This window comes from Myodes glareolus, chromosome 2 (genome assembly GCF_982192425.1).
Source record: "Myodes glareolus chromosome 2, mMyoGla1.1, whole genome shotgun sequence".
Classification (NCBI taxonomy): domain Eukaryota; kingdom Metazoa; phylum Chordata; class Mammalia; order Rodentia; family Cricetidae; genus Myodes; species Myodes glareolus.
The window spans coordinates 76,909,327-76,932,966 of record NC_142027.1 but is presented as its reverse complement, the minus strand read 5'-3'; the positions used below and the strand labels follow the sequence as shown (position 1 = coordinate 76,932,966).

Sequence of the window (23,640 nt, the reverse complement as noted above, 5' to 3'; positions counted from 1 at the left end):
GGACTATAAAGTGAGAGCGACGTGGGGAGGAAGGAGCCTGGGTGTTTGTAAACGCAGAGTGGCTGGCCTGCCTGCCAGGCTGCTCTCCTGACTACCTGAGGCTCAGAGTGGAAAAACTTGATTTACGTGTTGTGCCTGTCTCTCTCTCTCTCTCTCTCTCTCTCTCTCTCTCTCTCTCTCTGTACACCTGACCATGCACAAACCTATCTGAAACTGGCTTGGTGGCAGGGAAAAGCTGGAGAGCGGAAGAATGTGTGGAGGGAGGGAGGGCTGGTACTTTTCCATTCACATCTCCACAGTGGCTTTTCTTGTTTATTTCAGCCTCCGCCCGCAGAAACTTTTTCAGCTGCCTGAAATTCAAGTCATTAAACTGTCCCCTGAGGTCAGGCGGCCAAGGCTGGGGGCATGTGCCCTACATGCCAGTGTCTGTGTAGCCTGTGCACACAGAAAGAACACAAACCTGGCTCTGAGGTACACAGAGCGAGGGAGGAGAAAAGGCTGGGCTGGCTGCCCAAAGCTCTTGGTGTCTGATTACAAGGCCGCCTGGAACTATTCAGAAGGCAAGGGGCAAAGCCACTGTGAGGACTCAGTTTCCTCACCCCTGTGAAGGGAGAATAGCCCAGTGACTTACGGACGGACTGCCAGTGGGCTGTGGCTTCTACGGCTCTGTATTCAGACATGCATGTGTGCCGCTTTAGAACGGGGGTAGAACAGGTCTGGTGTGTGTCTGGGTCCGGGCGAGGAGCGGGAGGTTAAAATGTAAGCTTCCATGTAAAGGAAGGCAGTCCTCAAATACTCGCCTTATCAATTTTTAACCAGTTGTAGACCAAAGTCTCTGATTGTGCTGAGTGAGTCCAAAAGCCAAGGGAAGGTTTCAGACACTCGGGATTGGAAGAGGCAAGTTCCGAGACACCAAGCCCTTGTTCACCCTGGCTCATGATCAGAGGTGGCAGGCACTGGGAACTTTTCTGCCTTTCGGTTTTTGTTATTTTTTTTTATTTTTTTTTTCTTTTTGTTCGTGAAAACTGTCCCAGTCAGTGAGAAAAAAGGAAGGGCAGCTGTAAGCTGGGTAGTCTTGAAGCCACAGGACTTCTGGTGAATCCAGGAAATACTTCCTGACGTAGGGAGGAGCACATGGACAAGCAAGCAGGCCAGCAAGCAGCTTCCAGAATCTATTAGACCAAACTTGCAAGGAATGACACATCCTTTCTATTATTATTTCCTACACAGTGTTGCCCTCTGGTCTTTGGAAAAGAAAGGCCTGACGTCTCTTGAGGCCTGATTGTCTAAACAATCTATGACCTTTTCCTGGCATGGTCAGAAAATGATACAATTCCCTTAATTCCTTCGCAGTGCTCTCCCTACCAACCGTCCACCACTTAGACTATCTGACTATGGGACCTGTGTGTAAGGAGGAGTGAAGCCAATTACATCCTTCAGCCTAAGACTCTTAAGTGGGCTAAACGTGGGAGAGGCCTTCCCACTCGCCAAGCCAGTGTAACAGATCTTATATCGCTGGAAGTTCACCCTCAGATAGAATGCATCACCACACACCATCACAGAGCTGGACCCAAAGCTCATACCTAGGCCTGGAACTCACTGTGGTAACTGTGTCGTTCATTAGAGAAAGCAGGAATAGGGTGTGCAGCCTGGCACAGAAGCTGTTTCGCATGTCAGTATGAGTGGCATTCAGTTAGTGGTGCACTTACACGACTGCAAGAAGGCCATAATTCACATACAGGTCTTAGGTTTAGGACCACAGAGTCACACAGTGCTGTGATTTGCTGCTCTCGCCGAGTCTGCAGCATTTTACAAGAAGGCAATTGCATCATTACCCTGTGCACGCTGGTGCTTAAAATGTAAGATCTGAAATGTGTTTGGTCTTGAAGCAATGACCAAGCATACCTAGTGCCCAAACCTGAGTTTCTCATATTCGAGACAGGGTTTTTTTGTGTAACCCTGCCTGTCCCGACTCTCCTCTGTAGACCAGGCTGGCCTCAAACTCAGAGATTCACCTGCCTCTGCTTCCCGAGTGCTGGGACTCAAGGTGTGCACCACCATGCTCAGCAGTCTAATATTTCTTATTGATACGAAATCAAGAAAGAAGACTCCGTGGGGAAAAGGCTGCATTTAGAACCAAATGGGAAATAGACTAAATAAAAATGAAACAGGGTGGAGTACATGAAGTATATAATTCTGAAAACAAAGCTACAGTCAGGGTACTTCCAGGTTACACGGGACCCTAGTGCAGAGCTCTACCAAGGATGGACAGATTTGGGCAAGAAAGTAGAATAATATTTCAGATTATTATCTAAAGTATAGAATAACCATCCAGAAGTCCGTATAATATAAATTATTTTTAAACATTAATAAGTGGAAGAGAAAAGACAAATAACCAATGCAAAAATCCAAATAATTTATATAGGGGAAGCATGAATCCTAACTCTTTATAGACATTTATTCATCTGTTTACTTATTCGTTTATATGTGTGTATGTGTGTGTTGTGTGTGTGTATACACACATTTGTCATGGTGTGTGTGTCGTGTATATGTGTGTGTGTAGATCAGAGAATAACTTGGTAGTCAGTTTTCTCTTTGGATTTCGTAGAACCTTTTCCCAAAGACACAATATGTAAAAACGAGTAAAGGAAAGTTAAAATGAAGAAGTCTGGCAACCCTGTCTGACCCCGATGCGAGAGCACTGCCAGCAATAACAAATCATGTTGATGGTATGTGCCCTTCCTATGATGTGATAAAAGTAGGGTTTTAACTTTGTGGTCTTATTTCCGTAGTCCATATCTAATCATAAGAAAAACATCAAACATGCTAGTAGGGACGTCCTACAAAACGCTTGACCAGTGTTGTCTGAAACAAGGCAGGTCAGAAGGAGTACCACAGCCAAGAGCAGCCTCAGTGACATGGCAACCAAACAGAGGAGCATCCTGGATGGGATCATTGAACAGGAAAAGTCACAAGAGAAAAAACCCAAGCAAGACTGAATCATGATCCCAACAAGAATGTCGTTTAGAAACATGTTGCTACTAATTACCAATAGTAAGGGAAATTAGGTACAGGGTCCCTTTCTGTTAATGAAAAATTATTCTTAGAAATAAAGCCTATAACTCAAAAAAGGATATTTATGTGTGATTTTATTTTCATTGTTAGAAACCTCCAAATGGTGACCTAGGCATAAATTCAGATAAGTCCTTATCATCACTAAGAGTCAAGACACTGTGTTTATTTATTGTTTGCAGTATCTATTTATCTATTCATTCATTTGGGTTCTTTGAAACAGGATTTCACTATGTAACCTCATGATCCTCCTGCCTCAGTTCCCAGGGTTCTGTGACCAGAGCTGCCAACAATATTATTCTGCTCTGTTTATTCTCCTAGCTCCTAAATTGAAAGCCACATTGTCTGTATATGCCACGGTCTAGATAGCCATGAGATGGCTAAGGGCAGGCGTAGCTATAGGAACAGATGACCCAAGCCTTTTTCATCAATCCACACACTTAGCATTTCTCTGTGGAAACCCTCCATGGAAACAAAACTCTCAGTAAACCTTTCGTCAATCCATATGGGACACACAGAACCTAGGGCTTTGTTGCTGAAGGTATAGGAGCCCTCAACATTACAGGTGCCTCTTACAGAGTGTCAGGTTTCATTCAATAACTCCAGTGGGACAGTGAGTCAGCAGAGTTGTAACTCTGGATGTGAGATGGGAAGATGAGCCATGGACTGAACCCCCAGTCATGAGCTTGCCTTCATGAATCTCATACAACCTCACAGTCTAAATGGGGAAAGCCTCTGGTTTGACCTTCATGTGACTGAACTGAGGTAAATAAGGCTGTTTTCCATACACCTATGCTCTCTAGTCTCATCTTTTTACCGGCGAGTTTTATGTTTGGGGAAAATCCAGAAAGGGAAATAGTTTACAAAGGCCACTTAGCCAGTTTGTGTGGCGACGTCCCATCGGATCTACAATGAATCTGTTATTTAGCCTCAGTGACTGCTTTAGTAAATTGCTGCATCGATACGTGTAATGACTTTAGGTGTCACATTAATTCCTAGCTGTCAGCAACCGCTGGCTTCTAGTTCTGAAGCTCATTTAAGTAGAGTGTCTCTTTCCATCTCTCCTTTAGCTTTTCCCGCGTCTTCTAGCCAACTATTCACAGGATCTTTGTACCAACACTTACATCCATTGTATGTATAACATTTAAAAATAATTCTTGGAGAAATGCTGTGCGACTGAGTTCTACCGTGACTAACACGCCTTTTCCAGAAACCTATCTAGTCCTGGGTGTCAACAATCGTAAACACAGTCATGCCCTTTGACTCAGTGTTCCACTTCTAGGAATCCACGCTCTGGATAGAATTAAACATGCAGGAAGGCAAAATCTTTGAATATATACCTGTTAGCATTGCATCAAATAGCAAAACATTAAACAGTCTACCTGTCTGATCATGACTGGGTTGGTAGGAACAGTATTAGGCAGAGAATGGTTAAGTAAATTACAAAATACTAAGTCTGAAAGGTTGAAGTTGAAAAATATCCACGGGGCTGGGTGTGTTGGCCTGTGCTCTTGGGAGGCAGAGGCATGTGGATCTCTGTTAGGTCCAGCCAACCTAATCTATAGAGTGAACTCCAGGCTAGCCAGAATGACTTGGTGAGACTTATCTCAAAACAAACAAACGAAACAAGTAAAAGAATGAAGCTGAATACACACATATATACCTATATATATATATATATATATATTATGTCCACATAATACATTTGCAACTATATTTCAAAATATTTATAGGAAATAGGCAAGCTATAAACAAGAGTACACAACTAACAAAATGTGTAAGGTGACTATTTTACGGTAGTAGGATTATGGATTGTTTTCCTTCTAGTCTTTGACTTTAAGTATGTCTAATGTCTAGCACCTATCTTGCCAGCTCACACTCAAGACATGGAAAACCCCAAGTGAAGCAGACAGGGAGTTGCTTGTTTTCCAGTTTTGAATATTTGACGTCAAGTGGCAATCACCTCCGTGAGGCTCACAGTGAAAGTGAGAGTTGCCTGTGCACTTCTGGAGAGAGAGGGCCCTCTACTCTGGAGATACTGGCCTCCCCAAGAACAAGCTGCCACTTCTCCTATGGGCATTGACTGCAAAGAGATAAAGGAATCTGCAGGTCTCTGCTCTGTCTTCCCCCATCCCGCCCCGATGGTGTCGGTATCTTGTTGGTTAGTGTTCCATAACATTTGCAAATGTCAAAGGGTTTCCTGGGGGCTGTGCTCTCTTGGCAGCTAAATCCCCAAGACCCTCTTGGGTCAATGGGTGGTTGATAGCATGTTTGACTAGCAAATGCTGGGGGGAAGAAAAGATAAACTATCTCAGTGTTTTATCACCCTCTTGGGTCAATGGGTGGTTGATAGCATGTTTGACTAGCAAATGCTGGGGGGAAGAAAAGATAAACTATCTCAGTGTTTTATCACCAGAGAATCACAGAGCTGTTAAGAACTTTGGGGATTACGCCATTGTCAGAGTCACTGGCCTTCAAAGAAGGGTATGGCGGTAGATGTCAGGATCTACTAGAAGGTGAGAGCCAGGATCGTGGTTCCGATAAGACTCTCCTAAACTACAGACGCAATGGCTTGCTTTTTCATTCATTCTATTCATGCATGTGCTTCCATGTTAAAGCTCACATGTTCCACTAACCTTTTGTGAGGTGGACACTGTGCTGAGTGATCAAAGTGTGGGCTCCTCACTACAGGTGTTCATCTTCCCCTAAAGGTGTAAAGATCCAGAAAGGTGGTGAGGCTTGGCTTTGGTTATGCAAAAGATGGCGCCTAGACTAAGATTGGCCCCACATGTCCTGATGACTTCTCAGAGCTTTTCCCTGACATGACTCTCATATGAGGGTGAGGCACTGTCTCCCTCTTGACAGCATCAGCTCTTTGAAGAGCCTGATTTAGTATTTATTAAAATCGAGTATAACCCAATTGCCTCGGTATACCATGAGGTACATCTAACTCTCCACATAGGAGCACACAGCATCAGCTTTGCCCTCCATTATCAGCCATTCTGCCCAACTCTCAGGCCACAGCAGCACAGTTAAGAATGTCCATTACCCCAGGGAGGGTAGAACCCCAGCTTAGCTCTTGCTTGCTCTTTCAACTGCCTTGAAAAGCCTATTGTTCTGGGCTACATGTTCATTGCCTACTGGGCTCTGCCAGAAACAGGGATCACCCAGCATTATGTTGTTCTGCTGCACACAACTTCAAGTTACATCCACATCCTGGACTCTAGACTCCAACATTGTTCACAGCAGAAACTGGGCACCATGTTGTCTATTCGTCCAAGGTTAAGTGTACCTCTGCTCTGTGGGCATTCCAGAATTTGAGGTCACAAACCTTAGACATTATGCACCAGCCCCACAATAAGATGTGTTTCCACAGCATCCCAGTCACCAAGACCCAGCCTGCCTCAGGTTGGACCTCTCAGTCTGGAGCTGTGACTATCTGTTTTCTGTAACCAGGCTAAATAAATTGGATACGATCGCAGTCAACTTCCTGTCCCTATGACAACTGCCAATGCAATAACATTTAGAGAGAAACCATTTATTCTGGCCAGGTTTTAGAAGTCTCAATCTGGTTCATTGAACCTGTTGTTTGGGCTTTGTGGCAAGGCAGCTTATCATGAGAAAGTGGTACATTCATTGCAAGGTTAGAATGCCGAAAGACAGAGGTCACACCCTTGATGCACCGAAGCCCTCTTAGGAGAGCTATCTCTTAGAGGTTTTCACCTCCTAGCGGGATGGAGTCCAGCGTTTAACATATGGGACCGTTGGGAGGCGTTCCCAATCCAGACTGCACAGATACTATGGTACATACATAACGCCCAAATGAGATTTTACAATTCATGGCATGTCTAGCAGCTTCCAGTGTTTAAGCATCCAATTGCTGAGATCAACCTTGTCGCTGATAAGCACTGGCAGTAAAATTTCAGCCAAATACTCAACACAAAATCATCAGAAAAAGACTAATAATGATGTTTTGATATAGGCTATAATTTAGAAAGGTTTATTAGGAATCAAGGAAGTGAGGCTAAATCAGAAAACGAAGCCCTTTGGGCTCCCTGTCTTCTTTCCAATCCCATACACACACCTTTCTGCACCGGACTCCCGTAAGAAGCACTCGGTTTCCCCCACTCCACACCCGTAGTCTCCATGCCTTGTTCTCTGTCTCGGGTATAAAATAGGGATCAGAGGTACTTCGTTTTTGTTTTCTTAGCATATGCCTGACAGATGATGCTCACTTAGCAAATGCTGACGGAGTAGAGGAAGGAAGAACTGAAAGAGAATTCAGTGTGGAACCCGAGGACCCAGGTGACAGTGAGAAGCTCCACAGTTGACTAATTCTCTGGATCTCAGTTTCCTGTTCTCTAAAATGGTCATTTCTATCAAGGGCGCACCTAATAGGCATCTTATGAGAATTAAGGGCAATGGAGGGAAAGGTGATCCAGAAGTTATAGTTCAGAGTGGCTTGTGAATGATTAACCAGATAACAACTGTTCCAGCCACAGGAAGGCTTTTCCTTATTTGATAACACACTCCAAGACTCACATTATTTCTAGAAAAACTGTATTTCAAGTGCCCTGTCTTGACTTTGTAACCATTCTTAAATATGATAATTTCACTTCCTCAAATACTTTAAGCCTTTAAATACTGGAAGACATACATTTCTGCTAAAGATAAACACTGATCCAAAGAAAATTTAAAAAGATCATCAGAAAGTCTTTTTGTTCTTGAAATGCAGAATTGGAAATGAACCATTTTCTTATAGTGGGAACCGAAATCCAGTGTTAGATCCTTGTTTCTGGTGCCTTCTTCCCCTTTCTTCCTCCCCCTTTACTTTAGCTCCTCCCTACGCCTCTTCTATACCCAAATAGGAAAATAGCCGTTGTTTTTGGCTAACCTCACTCTTAGAAAAATGTACAGTGAATTTCCAACTGACTAAGCCTGCGTTCTAAGATCGACAAGGTCACTGCTTACAATGTTTTCAAGCCATTGAAGGGATGAGTGAGTTATCGAAATAATGAGGTAGGATAATTATCTACCCCCGAATTCTCAATGATGGAAGGAATCCTGGTCTAGCTCTATCCCATGAGAGAATCTCTAAATCTATGCATTTTATCTCTGCAGCAAATACAGAGCCATCCCCAGGACATGACAGTAAATAAAAGAAGATCTTCATGTGGATTAAAGGAAAACTCAGCAGTGGTATTTAAGGGGGAGAGTCAACCACTAGCTGAAGAAGGCAGTGATAAAGCAAGTAAAACAATGGATGTTTGACATCTGCTATGGTGCAAATTCAAAAGACTACCACTCTAAAACCCACCTTGTGGGGCTGGGGAGATGGGTAAAGATAAGTAAAGTGCCTGATACGTAAGTGTGAAGACCCGAGTTCAGATCCCCAGCAGTCATGCGAAAATCCTGGCATGGTGGTGTGAATCTCTAACCTGGTGTACATCTGAGGACAGAGAGGCAGGCAGAGTCAGGCTCTTCCTCAGAGTGCTGACCAGCCAGTCTGGCCAATTGTTGAGCCCTGGGTTCAAGGAGAGACTCTGTCTCAAAATATAAGATGGCGATCATTCAAACAAGACACCTTGGGGTTGACTCCTGGTCTCCACAACATGTGTGTGCGCATATACTCCCATGCAGATGCATACATACCCCCTCAAACACACACACACACACACACACACACACACACACACACACACAGAGAGATTCCACACCCACACACAAAAGCCAGTCACTGTAGAGTGTGGAGTATATCTGTAGCCCCAGCACTGGTGGATGCGTGAAGACAGCCGAATCCCTGGGGCTCAGATGAATTAATGAACTCTGGGTTCAGGGAAAGACCTTGCCTGGAAAGAGATGACAGAGGACAGTTGTGAAAAACCACGGAAGACAGTCAGGGATCAATCTCTAGCTTCCACATGCGTGTGATACAATGCCTGCATAACATGTGCGTATGCTCACATGAACATATATATGTGTACCACACTCACAGAAAATAAAGCTATATAAATAAAATAATAATTTAGAAGGCCCCTCTTTTCCTCTCTCCCTCTCTCCCTCCAATTCTTTTCCTTAAAGATTGTCTCCAAACTCACCATGTAGCCTAGACTGGCCTTGCAGACCTGACCTTCCTTCCTCTACCTCTCAAGTTCTGAGATTAAAGGTGTGTGCCACCATCTCAGGCCCATCCCCTGTGTATAGTTTCCAGTAAGGACCTAAATGGGGCTGAAAGTTGAGGGGATTCCACAAGTATGGACTCACAGCACCTCCAAAGGACTGAAGGAGGTGGTCTGTGGCATGGCATTAGAACTCCCACAGTTTGGAGCTTGCCTGCGGTACTTGCCAGTCTGATGGCACCAAGTCCACAGTTAATAGGGCTTTTGGGGGAGATTCTGAGAGGTAAAGCAACAAGAATATTGATGTATATGTACATAGACTAAAAGAAATAAAGATGACACACCGGGACAGAAATGAGGATCCCGGAAAATGCCCATATCAAGCAAGGACAGCCATCTCCCACTATGGTTCCATTTTATCGTCTTTCCACTTATCCCATTCCCGATACCTTTTATTCAATTGTACTTGTGGGCCCTTATTCCCACCCCAAACTAGCTATATCTACGGTGAGCAAAGCAGAGGAACTATCGTAACAAGGTGTGTCCTTCTCAACACTGGAAACTGAGCTTGTCCAAGAAGAGAATGGAGTACTGTATGATTTACAGTCCTTAGGACAGAAACATGGACGAACTAATCACATTCCACTGTATTTCCCCCGCTGATCACTGACTTGGTCATACTTTTTCAGCGTGGGATTCACCAGAGACATATCTTCAGGACTTACTAAATCAACAACCATGAGAGTCAAAACCACAGAAGTTAATTATGAACTGTGCACCGAGTATACACTGAATTCTAGACTCGAGTTAACTAATACAAAAAACACAGATGCATCCCTGAAGGAGCTCATGCCCTACAGGAGGACTCACACATTCACAAATCGAGTCCCGCCAAATTGTGACAACTGGGATACGGGAGATAAGCAGAGCAATGAGACTATGGAAGGCCACAATTTACCCAGACATGCAGGGATAGCTGTGAAGCAAACTTTAATATGAGATTTAGCGGAGGAGGCTGCACTAGCCAGGCCCAAAGTGAGAGAAAGCCTGTTAAGGCCGAGGAAACAGGAGCGAAACATTTCAAAAACAAATTCATGGTATACTCAAACGGATGTGGGTCTTCACAGATCACGCTTAGGACAGGTTATTCCAAATGTCTAATGAGATCATGTGAGGGTTTGTAGCAAGACGGTAACAAGATCTGACTTCTGTTTTCAGAAAATTCTGTCTGAATTTGCTTAGTAGTACTGTGATAAAGCACTGTGACCAAAAGCAACTTGGGAAGGAAAGGCTTTATTGGACTTACAGTTTACATCATCAGGGAGACAAGACAGGAACTCAGGGCAGGAATCTGGAGGCAGGAACTGAAGCAGAGACCATGGAGGGGTGCTGCTTACTGGCTTCCTCCTCATGTGCTTCTCAACCTGCCTTCTCATAGAACTCAGAACAACTTATCCAAGGGAGACACCACCCACAGTGGGTTGAGCTGGCATACACCAATCATTAATGAAGAAAATTACCCACAGGCTTGCCTGTAGGCCCATCTTACAGACTTTTTTTTTTGCTTAAGTTGAAGTTTCATCTTCCCAAATAACCATAGCTTGCTACAAACTGATAAACAAACACAACTCACCAGCTCATCACTCCAACTGTTTATGGAAGGAAGGGGCCTGAAAAGATACTTTTTTTTTCAGTTTTTCGAGACAAGGTTTCTCTGTGTAGCTTTGGAGTCAGTCCTGGAACTTGCTCTGTAGACCAGACTGGTCTCGAACTCACAGAGATCTGCCTGCCTCTGCTTCCTGAGTGCTAGAACTCAAGGTGTGCACCACCACTGCCTGGCCAGAAGGAATTTTTAACAAGGCTATTGTAGGATTCGTGGTGGGAGATGAACTAACACAGTCTAAGGAATTAGCTTTGTAGATGGGGAAGCCTGAAAAGACTTGAGACACACTTTGAAGTAAGAACTGACAGGATTTAACTGAGATTTACAGGATTAACAGGATTTACCTAGACCAGACTGAGCTGGGATAGGTAGAGAAGGAAGGAGAGCTAGCAGCAATAATAAATCTCAGAGTTTTTGACTGGGCATTTGGAAGACTGTTTCTGTTTATCCAGTTAGAAACAGGGTTAAAAAAATCTATTAGGGGCAATTATTCAAAACCCAGTTTTGAACATGATATGTTTAGATGTCTCTGAGGTAGGTGTTTTAAGGGAGGCAATTGAATATTCAAGACCTGAATTCAAAAAGGATGCCAGTTTGAAGACACAAATTTGGAATTCATCAATTTTTGATAGAAGGAGAAAGAATTGATTTTTTTTTTGTACCAGACAAGTTTAAAACAGAAACACCAAAAAGAACTAAGCCCAAAGTGTTGGCTGGGGAAGGTGGCTCACTCTTGTAGTACCCGTCCTCAGAAGACTGGAAAAGGATGTCATGAGCTTAATGCTGCCCTAGACTGTAGCAAATTCTAGGCTAGCCTGAGCTAATGTAGACCTGATGTGTAGGTTCAACAATTTACCCTTTCAATGCTTTCTTTGAATGAGAGGCAACCAATGAATAGAAGCGTCTTTTGAACTTTCTGTATTATCTTGCCTTCTCTTTCCATTTCTAATGTAAACACATTTGCTGTGAGTGGACTATGTTTCAGTTAGAGTACAAATGGTTGTAAAGTTGTTCAGTCTTTAAAATGCAGTTGTGCTATGGCTCAATGACTACTAGCATGATGCAATAACCCTACAGGTGCACTATTGGCACAGACACCTTGGCAGTAACCAACAGCTCTCTAACTGGACTTAAGGCCCACTCAGCAGGAGGGAAATCATGCCTGGCGATAGAAACCTAGCCAACTACTCAGGGCTAATGCGGTCATGGTGATTGGAAGAGAACCTACAACCACAGCTTTACTGAGCCAGTACAATTCCTAACATTCCACGTCTTTGTTCTTACACAGAGTAGTGCAGTCCCCACCCTCATCAGGGAACCCTTTTCCTTTGCAACAGATAAAGAACATCACAGAAAACCACAACCAACGAAAATCCAAAATGTTGGATTCCTGTCTCAATGGATACATCTACAAAACAACTCTCACATCTATGACTCAGGGATCATTCCAGAAGAGGGGACAGAAAATTGTAAGAACCAGGAGTTACACCCATAAAGTCTCACCAACATGTCTGGCTAAGCATGAGCTAAACAAGAGCAGCAGTAGACACACCAGAGGGCAGGGAGGAACTCCCAGGAGGCCTTGCAAAGACCGACAGGCAGCTAAGGACTGAAGGAGAAAAAGCAAAGGACATCTCAGGCGGTTATCCAATACTAAGTGGTCAGTCCTGAAAACACAGCGACAAATAACGTTATACAGACTAAGCAAGCTGTACTTAGGAATATATATGTATATACATGTATGTATATGCAACAATTAATAAAATGGGGGGGGTCATGAATTTGAGAGAGAGTAAGTGGGGGTATATGGGAAGTTATGGAGGTAGAAAAGGGAAGGAAAAAATGATGTAATTACATTATAATCTCAAAAAATCAAATACTTAAAAATATATAGTTGTTCTATAAAGGGTGCTAGTAGCTGCTATCCAACATGGGCAAGCATATCCCTGTGCACACCTTCTATCAGCAGCAATTTAACATGCACAGACCATGTATACAGAGGTCAAAGACACAGCCTCTGTCTCTTGGTGTATTAAGGTTGACGCAGGAGGGTGGTAGCAACAATCAGAAGCAGTGACCAGAGCTGTCAGAGACAAACAACTTACTTTACAAACAAAATACTTTAGTTGAACGTAAGTCCATTTGCTTGAGACTAGAAGATCAAACGAAACTTCTTAGAGGTGAGAGATTTGAGCATAGCATTGAAACAAAGTAAAAAATGAACATACCCTTGAAATAACAGGCATAAAACCAGTCAACAGCTTTGAAATGACTAGTTCATTTTTACCATACTACCCAGTGTGGATGGTTATAGGAAAATATTTTGTATTTATGATTTATTCAGCCACAGTCTTATAAAATTGGTGGTGGTGGTGGTGGATGTGATATTGTCTCTATCTTATAGACTGGAAACAGATGTGTGTAGTATGTGGGCCAGCTTGTTGGGGTTTCTGTCCCGCCCAATACCCCAACAAGCCAGCAAATCCCAAGGAAAAATCACACACAGGACTCCATAAGGTTATAAACTGATTGGCCCATTAGGTCAGGCTTCTTGTTAACTCTTATAACAAAGTCTCGGTGGGACCTCCTTTCCAAAGCATCATATTCTTAGAACAAAATTCTGAAGTCAAGGTATTTTCAACATATCTATCTTGGATTAGTTCAGCAGCATTTATAAACAAAGATCTTTTAGCAGCTGTTGCTCCTTCCTCAGCATTCAAACAATTCAAAGAGAGCATAATAGCATACAGTATCAAGATTCTCTGTGTATTTTCCATCTTTATGTAGCTTTATTTTAACCTCTATTTCTTTTATTTTTACTTATAACTTTTGGCTTTTTGAGACAGGTTTTTTGTATATATTTTTATCCTGGAATAACTCTGTAGACCAGGCTGTCCTTGAACTCACAGAGATCCACTTGTCTCTGCCTCCCCAGTGTTGGGATTAAAGGCGTGTGCTACCACACCTTGAACTCAGAGATGCTTCTGTCTCTGCCTCCTAGGCATTGGCATTAAAGGTGTGTGCTACCACACCTTGAAGTCACAGAGGTCAACTACCTCTGTCCCTTAAAGTCTCAGAGGTCAAAGTAACTCTGCCTCCCAGGCATTGGGATTAAAGGTGTGTTCTACCACATCCAACTACTCTCTTTCTTCCCTTTTTACCCTAAGAACTTTAACCTTTAACCTGCATGTATTTTTAACACATAGTAAACCATTTAGAGGTTTTTTTCATCTTTGAATCTCTCTTTACTGTATATCTCTCTTTTTCTGACTTCATAAGCCTTTAATTTACTAATCAATATGGAGAGCCGTGGCTTTGACGGCTAGATCCAGCTCATTTTTTAGCTTTTCAGCCTCACGGCTGAGATACCAGCCAGAGCTGTGTTCACTGCCACAACTCTATGGCGTTTCAAGGTCCTTGCCAGCATGCAAGCTGCAACATTCTGCTCACAGACCACACTCAGTCGGACTGCCTGCCTGAAAGAGTCAGAGTTTGCCCTGGCAGGACGGCCCAGAAAACCGGCATTTTAAAACAGCGCAGTTTTTTTCCTTCTATGCCTGAAAACAAAAAAGCATGCATTCAGCTTTTCAACAACACCGTTTAAGTGTTTCGTGGCAGGACCTCTTAATGAGCTGCAAGGTTTTGCAGCTAAAGCTGAGTCAGGAAGCCTCTCTTAGATGAGAGCGCTTGCTTGCCTCTAGCAAACAGAGCAGACCCGAGAAATTGCTGCCACCAAGAAAACATGCTTTATTCTATTCTTTCCCAAACTTTCTCAGGCTTTCTGTGGATGCAGTTATCCACACGTTGGCGCCATATGTAGTATGTGGGCCAGCTTGTTGGGGTTTCTGTCCCGCCCAATACCCCAACAAGCCAGCAAGTCCCAAGGAAAAATCACACACAGGACTCCATAAGGTTATAAACTGATTGACCCATTAGGTCAGGATTCTTGTTAACTCTTATAACAGATGTGTAGAAAGGTCTAACTCCAGATGGCAGTGCTGGGACCTGAACTCCAAAAACCTGCAGCCTGCACTTCATTGTTATTCTAGACCCTTATGAGTGACGTGCAGAATTTCAAAATGCAGGTCAGGGGAAGGAGTGAGGAGAGACAGCATTCTAATTTCGTCTCCATGGTCGCCCTGCATGGTGGCTGTCCTTGCCTTTCAAAGAAGAAATAGTCGGAGTCTGATTCCTTTCTAGAAGCCCAGTAGTTCTCACTGAGCCATGCTCACATTCACTTTCAGGCTCTGCTCAGATTTTTGTCACTAAGAGCCCTGGGACCCTAAGAATCCATAGCATCACCTGTGAGTTCATTAGGTAGCTTTTCTGACAATGGAAAATCCCAATTAATATCTTTGCCAGAATCTTCCGGTTGCTCTTACATTTGGCCGCCCTTTCCTGTGTGGTGAAAGTCAATATTTAAATATGAAACCTGGCTTCAGTGTTTTCAAAAAAATTAATTCCATTATTAGAATTAGTTGAAACTGGGCTTCGTGTCTGTGGAAATGGCTAGGAACAGGGCGGTCAGTGATACCCCAGGCTCAGGCTCTTGCTGAAATAATGGCAAAACCCTGTACTGCACTGGTGGTCACATCAGGTACAGTTCAGTAAGTACCACTTCCTAGGGCAGAGATTTAGACCCTCCAGGGAGACTATACAATCAGTGTTGAGAGAACAGGACAGGCTGCATGATGGATCCAATGGCAAGTAAGTCAAATGCTAGAAGAAAGATAATCAAGAGACGAGAGAAAAGTCACAGCCAGCTCGACAGCCTCCGGCAGCAAGGAAGGGCAGGCTTCCCAAGCACCATCGGATTTGTTTGTACATGTTCAGTCAGGAATCCTGGGGCAGAGGACTCTGTGTTTTGTTCTTCTGTCTTCCAGATTCTATCACAGCTCTTGGGAGGATTTGATCTCAGCCCAGAAAGGCAACATTTCCAAAAGACTATAAGATTGAAAGACAATTTAAGCTTTGGATGCAAGAAGAGAGAAGACACAGGGCAAAAATTTGAATATTAGTTATCATATTCAGTTTACATATACATTTTACATATGATTTATCAAAGCTATGGTTCTTTCCAGAGAAAGACTTCATTCCTAAATGCTGTCACGTCTTCCAGAAGAGTCTCCCCTGCATGTTCAACATCATTATTTCTTTCTAGGGCTCATGTTTTGGTTTGCTCCTTTGTGGAAGGGGAAAGACACTGCTACCATGCGGGCAATATGTTGAGGACTTAACATAGCAAGTCCCAGTGGTATCTTGTAAAGCATCAATGCAGAGAGAGGACTTTCACATGCTACCATTATCTTGGCCTTCTGAAGGGGGAGGGACTAGAAAGACCCATTGAATGGAGCCTTTTAGATCACCTGAGGCTGGTAGATGAGGGGGAGGAAGATGGCAGAGTGTGCCTTGCCCAAGTGTGAGGGCACAAAGGACCTTGGAGGGAGATGGAACACCGAGAACACTTGGACTGGGGCCTCCCTCTACGCCTTTCAAATGCAGTGGCTCATTTTTTCTGACCAGAGACACATGAAGCATGTATGTATATTTTATAAGTTGGAAACCCAGGGAATTACCCTCCAATTAGAGGACCAAAAAGCGGGTGAGAGGGAGACTACAAGGGAGGTGGGGCTGAACCCAGATTCCTGACTCCAGCCCACCTCATCAAGAATTTTCTCTCTTTCTTCCCTTTCTTTTTTTTTTCTTTTCTTCCTTGCTTTCTGTTTCCTTTCAAAGGCCTCTTTCTTGAACTTTCCATGGTACCTTCTGAGAACAGGGGTGGCCCAGGAAGGAATGTTTGTTTGAATGGGTTGAGTCCACGTGGGCATCACAGTGTAACTTTCCTCTGGGTGGCTCAGCTTTGAAATCTGAAGTGGTTTGGTGTACCCAATGACCCAGGCTTCCTTATCTCAACACTCTCTAGTGGGTGAGTCACATGGGAGGAAAATTGTACTCCTTTGCTTCCAAATACCAGTGTTCCTTAACTACAGAAATTATAACCTCAAATTGCCTATGTGTGTTTCCTATGGTCCTCTGAGGTCACTGCAAGGCACTATGCCCCCCCATTTCCGGTTACTGGAACACAGGAGGTACTCTACAATTTTTTGTGTGCATTAATTTGTAGAATAGGATCTCTCAGCATTGTATACACATTTACAGGTTAGGCATGTGTATGAAATGTCTTGGCTCTCTGGACTCTGTTCATCCATCTGTACATCCATCATCCATCCATTTGCATGAACTTAACGTATTTACCCAAACTGTGTCTTTGCCATGCATAGTCTATATGTACACATAGCCCCATGAATATATTTAGTAATCCGTGCTAAGTCCTGTTCGGTGACAGGCAGCTGCTGAGTGGCTATCATCCCAAAGATCTTACTTTCATTTCACCAATTTGAAAGGGAAACCTGGTGTTTAGAAAGACCAGAGGGCATCACTCCCGGCTCGAGTTTTTCATCTACTCTTACTAAAAATATCTATCAAAGACCTGATTTATTAAAAAAAGAAAAAAGTCATCATGTACAGCGGAATAAAATATTCACAGCCCCGGGCCTGGATAGGTCCTGGTTGCAGGGTAGAGCTCACCTTTGCCCTCTTTCCCACCTTTAGGATGTATTGAACAACTCAGTCTGCTACCTCTTTGGCTTCCGCTTTAAATGTATGTACTTTTCCACATCCAGGCTGCTTGACACAGCACCATCAGTGCTTAATTGTTGGCATTAAGGTGTCTGAACAGGCAACTTAATGGAAAAAGCACAGGCTATAGAGATGAAGATTTTCTTCCCCTGAGATTGACAATAATTGCTGTGTAACTGTGGGTAAGTTAAACAACCTTCCTGAGCTTGAGTCTGCTGGTCTCTAAAGGAGGTAGCACTGTCTAACGCGAGCATGTATGTAAAGATGAAAGGAGAAGCGATCCCTGGTGTGCAGGGAAGGAAGAGCACCTTGTAAGGACACTCACCACATCCTCAGGAAGGCGCGCCTTCTACCCTACTGCCCATCCCCCATTATATTACTCTCCTAGCCAAAGATAGATGAAGGATCCCCCAACTAGCTAAAGTCTGGATCTCCCCTCCCCATTTCCTCTCTGCTGAGATGAACCCGAGGAACTTTGTATCCTCACACTCACTCATCCTACCAATCACTACAGTGACCCAACTCTTTGGGAGCGGAACACCTTCCGCTATTCACCTGGTTTGAACTCCAAACAGTTCCCTGGGAATTGCAAGCCATGACCGCTTTGGTAGATGTGCAAGATGAAGGTCAGAGAGATTAGAGGTAGATCACCGTCATAGCTCTAGAGTCAGTTCCCTGACTCTGACTCCCCCTATGAGCTTTCCTTTACGCCAACAACCACAGGGGTCCATCACTTACAAGAGAAAAGCAATGATATTCTGGAAGAAATAATGTCAGGAAGGTAAACATTGACGGGGAAAAGCCAGAGGGTCCAGTCTTACACAGTGCCAATACCCCCTCTCTGAGGCTCTGTTCTGGGTCCTTCTCCTAAGTAGCCCTGTTCAGAATCTCTCTTAGTCTGGCCCTGCCAGTGATGTGGCACCTAACCCAAATCCAGTATCTCCTTGATAAAAGTCTTTGGTCAATTGTTCTATTCATTTATTTGCTTGATATTCACTAAGCGTCTGTTATTAGCCTCCACTGCTTTTTGTGGACTCTTTTCCTAGCAGAAATAGCAATGAATTCAATAGTAAATATGTGTGATATTGCTGTTAACAGTTGTACCAGAAACAAAAGGTGGGGGATGGGGTAAATATGTGGCCAGGAAAGAGTTCATTGAAGGCAGCTTTGGATTAAAGGCTGAGAAGTGGTTCATGGGGGACCTGGTTAAGGTAGAGAAGCTAGGAGGCAGCTAGAGGGAGAAACTGTGGAGGAAAAACCACACCCTTCTCCGAAACCTTCAACACCAGAAATCCCTTCACTTAGGGCAGTGGCTAAGTATACCTGTCATACAGCTCCTCATGTTGTGGTGACCCTCCCCCCCAACCACAACATCATTCTCACTGCTGCTTCATAACTGCAATTTTGCTACTGTTATGAATCATAATATAAATATCTGATATGTAGGCTATCTGACATACGAGCCCTGTAAAAGGGTCGTTTGACACCCAAAAGTGTCTTGGCCCACAACTTGAGAATCACTGCCCTCGTTCAACCAGGTGATCTTCCAAAAAGATGAGGGCCTAGTCCTTCAAGATCTTCAAAATCTCATAGCTACTGTGTTCCAACCAAGACTGAAGACCAGGCCTCCATTGGGCCCTTCACTGATCAAACTGACAGCCAGTTAAATTATGCAAATGTACTATTCCATGGGAAACATGCCTAGTATTTTCATACATTACCTTCTCGGTAGACAACACAACCCTCCCTCATCAGTAAGGTTCTGATGCTGAGACAAGACAATGCTGTGGCCAGCGTGGTGGTCTGCGTAAGAATGGCTCCATAGGCTCGTACATTTGAATGCTTGGTCCCCAGTTGGTGGACTGTTTATGAAGGATTAGGAGGTGTGGCTTTGCTGGGGAGTGTCACTGCGGGTGACACGCCATGCCAAGTTGCTCTCATCCTCCTGCCTTCAGATCAGCAGAACGAACACAAGCTCTCAGCTCCTGCTCCAGGGCCGTGCCTGTGGGTCTGCTGCCGGGCTCCTCACCATAACGATCATAACCTAAGCCTCCGGAACTCTAAGCATGCCCCCAATGAAGTGCTTTCTTTCCCAAGTTCCCTTCATCACATTGACTCTTCACAGTAATAGGTAGTGACCGAGACACCCAAGATCACATGGCCTGCAGGGTGCGTTCCCGGGCCTTTTTGACTTCACAACCTCCTTCTGCCATAGCTGATGCCTCATCTGACAACTCAGCTCCAGAGCATCAGCATGTCCAGAGTATGCGCAAGCGCCTTCGGGCCCGCCAGTGTCCCAGCAGGTTAGGACCCTCTGCATCAGTGTGCTAGTGAAGTGGTTTAACTTTGAATCCATGGTGTGGACTTTGGAAGCAAGCTGCCTGTGTTTGAATCATGATTTTTGACACTCATTAGCTAGTGACTTTGGCCCAACTAACTTGCATAAACCCCAGTTTCCTCATCCGTAAATGAGGACAACGATATACTTCCCTCCAGGGAGGTAGGATTAAGTAATATTTACACCTATAAATCACCTAGCATGACCTCTGACATGTACGGTGTATGTGGGGTAAATATTAAATATAGTAGGGAAATGGAGGACATTTTTTTTAAACCCTGAAGCTATTTTGTAATATACTGTCTTAATGCTTTCAAAGTCGATCCTGTACCAGTCAGAGCTCAAGCAGGAAAGTGGAGTCACAATAAATGATACAGAAATAAGAATTTGTTATGGGAGTCAGATCTTATATACGTGATACAAGGTCACAGACACACAGCCGCAAGTCCTGAAACATTCTTTGGTATACCAATGTGAGAGAAAGAAAAGAATACATGTTTGTATCATGTGTGGCGTATAAATATATATATGCATGCATATATTATACATGTGTATATAATTGGCATATGCAAAACATTGAAAATAAGTTCACTAAGATGTTCACAGTGGAATTCTTTGAATGATGAAACAATAAGAAGTGTAATTTTAAATTCCATTTAGTTGTTCTCTAATTTTGCATATTGAATGACTATTTAAAAACAAATTATTTATTAGTATATATTGTTTATTAATTTCTTAGGTCTTTAGGATTTCTTGCCTTGGAAAAGTTCAGCACGGGAGTGGAGAAATGGCTCAGCAGTTAACCTTGCAGAGAACCTTAGTTCAGTCCCCAGCACCCACACCGAGGAAGCTCACGACCACCTGTAACCCCAGCTTCAGGAGATCAGACCCCCTCTTTTAGACTCCGCAGGCACTTGCAGTCCCATGGGTACATTTCTACACACAGACACACAAACACATGCACTTTACAATAAGATGAATCTTGACCAAAGTAATTCAAGCTAATGTATTGGCCCACTACAAACACAAAGTTATGCATGGGGAAGAAAATGTAGATGAACAGAGAGCTCAATCCAGTGCCAGACTGTGTCGCCCAGTTCTCATGAGCTAGCTGGAGACTATTGGTTGCAAAGCTGAGCCATTTGCCCAAGATTCCAGGACCCTGGCAATAACCTGGGGTTTCGCACTCCTACCTAAGTGTATCCCACTACACAACCGTCTCTCTAAGGTTGCACTCATGGTTGATTTTATGATGCAGATAGTGATCAAGAGAGGGCAAGATGGAAGAAATGGTCCTCTAATCACAGCCTTAATCGATAAGAAGTGGAAATTTCCCCCACAGGTGGGCACATTAAACTGAACTGTTTTCACAGATACCCTGGTGCGACCACAGTAGCAGGCTGAACTCCAACAGTCTCCCAGGGGGTGATCTGTGCTAAGGAAAGTGTGAGTACGTGTGGACCAGCTCTTGTCACTCTCACTAGCAAGAGAGATGAACTTGCCTATGGTCAATCCCCAGGCCACAGCAGCAAAATTATAACTGGACACTGATCCCAGAAAGCCTTCTTACTAGTCAGGTTAAAACATAGCTAGCCACTCAGCTACGACAAATAACAACCAAGAAATGTCAAAAGGTCTGGCTTGAGTTTGCAGGATTTTGGTTTGGGTATCAGGAAAATAATTGTAGGCTAATGAATCTTCAACCCACACTTAAAATATAACCCTCTCCCTTGGTATTGGGCCCAAACTGTAGGATCTAGAGCCTTGTTCTTGGTGTAGATTAAAAGCATTCCAAATAAAGAAAGTATATAGTATATTCCATGTTTGTAACTACCATCTATGACCAAGGTATTTCACATCCTGGCCTCTCTGGGAAATTGTGATAATATTTAAACTCATCCTTTTATAACCTACTGTTTAGAGACCAAAGGAGTTAGCAGAACAACATTTGAATATCATCATTTGAATCACTTGTAATTCTAGTATGGCTATTCAGTGGCTTTAGGTCTCTCCTCAGAATGAAGTTGATCTCTTTGTATCCAAGGCTTTGAATGGTTTGGGACATGCAGGGCATGCAAAGAAAGCACCATCCCTTTCCTGGAAAGCTATGTTACTTCATATTCTTCTCTGAGCAAACTCTCCCAGCCACCCCGCACAGCACAGCACAGCACAGCACAGCACAGCACCGCACCGCACAGCACCGCACAGCACCGCACAGCACCGCACAGCACCGCACAGCACCGCACCGCACCGCACCGCACCGCACAGCACAGCTCAGCACAGCTCAGCACAGCACAGCACAGCACAGCACAGCACGGCACAGAGGCTTCTCTTTGATGTCACCACCCAACCAATGGGCACTTTCACTTCCCCCTTTCCGCAAACAGATTCACAGACCTTGTGTTCGGGCTTCTCTGGTGACCATGTTCAACATTTAGGGCCCCCAACTCAACACGTGGAATAAACACAAGGAAGACAGATGTAAGGAAGGAGAGGGATGGCGACAGGAGAGAGATGCAGTCTTTGGATGGTTGGCTCCTAATGAGAATTAATTTAGTTTAGAGCCAAATGGTTTCCTTCCAGCAGAGTAGGTCATGGCAACACCAGACAGGAGCAGGCAGGAGCAAGAACACGAGCTTATTCTATGAGTAGGGATGCCACCACCCATTTGTGGTTCCTATCAGAGCACCAGAGCAAGCCAGGCCCTGACACCTTGATCTCCTTTGACAAGCATGGGCCTAGCCTTTCAGGTATAGTCCTAACACGGAAAGGCCTTTCTTTCCAGACTTGGGTTCAGTCTGAAGCCAAAGTGAGTCCCGTAAGGGTTCCAAGCCTGGCTTGATCCACACACAGGCAGCTGCCCTGCAGATAATCGGTTAGACTAGGTTACTCCTCCACCAGACCAGCAGACCAACACAAACCCGAGGTAAGCCACGGGAATCCAAAAAAGGAGGCGACTGGGGCTTTCTGAAGACCCGGGGAGGCAAGCATTAGCCAGAAAACCCTTCCATCACTACGCCAGGCTTTAACTCCGGAGTCCTTCTCCAAACCCTGAACTTTAAAACCAAGACTCCACAACCTTACCAGATCTGGAGAGATGCTTCGGATACCTCTGGATGCCTCTGCTGACGTGACCAGCTGTTCTCCCTGCTGCATTCCAGGTAATCCCATGAAGTTCCTCTCAGGTAGTTGATTCTCAGACGGAGGAAGGAAAGGCCAGCCCCATAGACGACAAAGTCAGAGCTCATTACCTAGTGCTCACCCGTGGGCAGTGCAGGAGTGATTAACCAGTCGATTGATGCACGTTCTATTGGGAAATGCTGCATTTTAAGGAAGTGCAACCTTTTAAATCTCGAGTAAGACCTGGCAGCCAGCCAAGAGAAGGAGTGGATGAAACGACCGGAGAACCTGGTGGAGCCTGGGCACCGAACTAGGCACAAACCAGGGAGGCTTTGGGGTTCTCAGAAGGTCTGGGGGAGAACTGAGCAGACAATCAGGAGGAACCATAGCAAATACCAGCAAGGTGATTTCGCTCACTTCTGCTTGCCAAGCCCAGGTTCGGGCATGTCAGTGTCCTCTACTGACTTTTTATTATTTATTTATTTATTTAGCCACAATGCTGCCATCTCTATTTAATTGCGTTGCATGGCTCAGAATCCCAGAGCCCAGAGTTGTCAGCATTAAGCTTCAACTAGCCGTGTGTCATTTCTCTCTCTTTCCTAACAGGGTTGCTGTACAGCTCATTTATATATATATATATATATATATATATATATATATATATATATATATAATCCCAATATACAGCC

The 23,640-nt window shown here is 44.1% G+C and overlaps 1 protein-coding gene across 1 annotated transcript in view; it reads right to left on the bottom strand.

Annotated features, from left to right (window-relative positions):
• Positions 1 to 23,104, bottom strand: part of Bcl6 (BCL6 transcription repressor) — a 50,756-nt gene extending 27,652 nt beyond the window's left edge. Inside the window, exon 1 of the mRNA XM_087901885.1 lies at positions 22,916 to 23,104. The gene's annotated coding sequence lies outside the window, so the exon portion shown is untranslated. The remainder of the gene's footprint in view (positions 1 to 22,915) is intronic.
• Between the last annotated feature and the right edge of the window lie 536 nt (positions 23,105 to 23,640).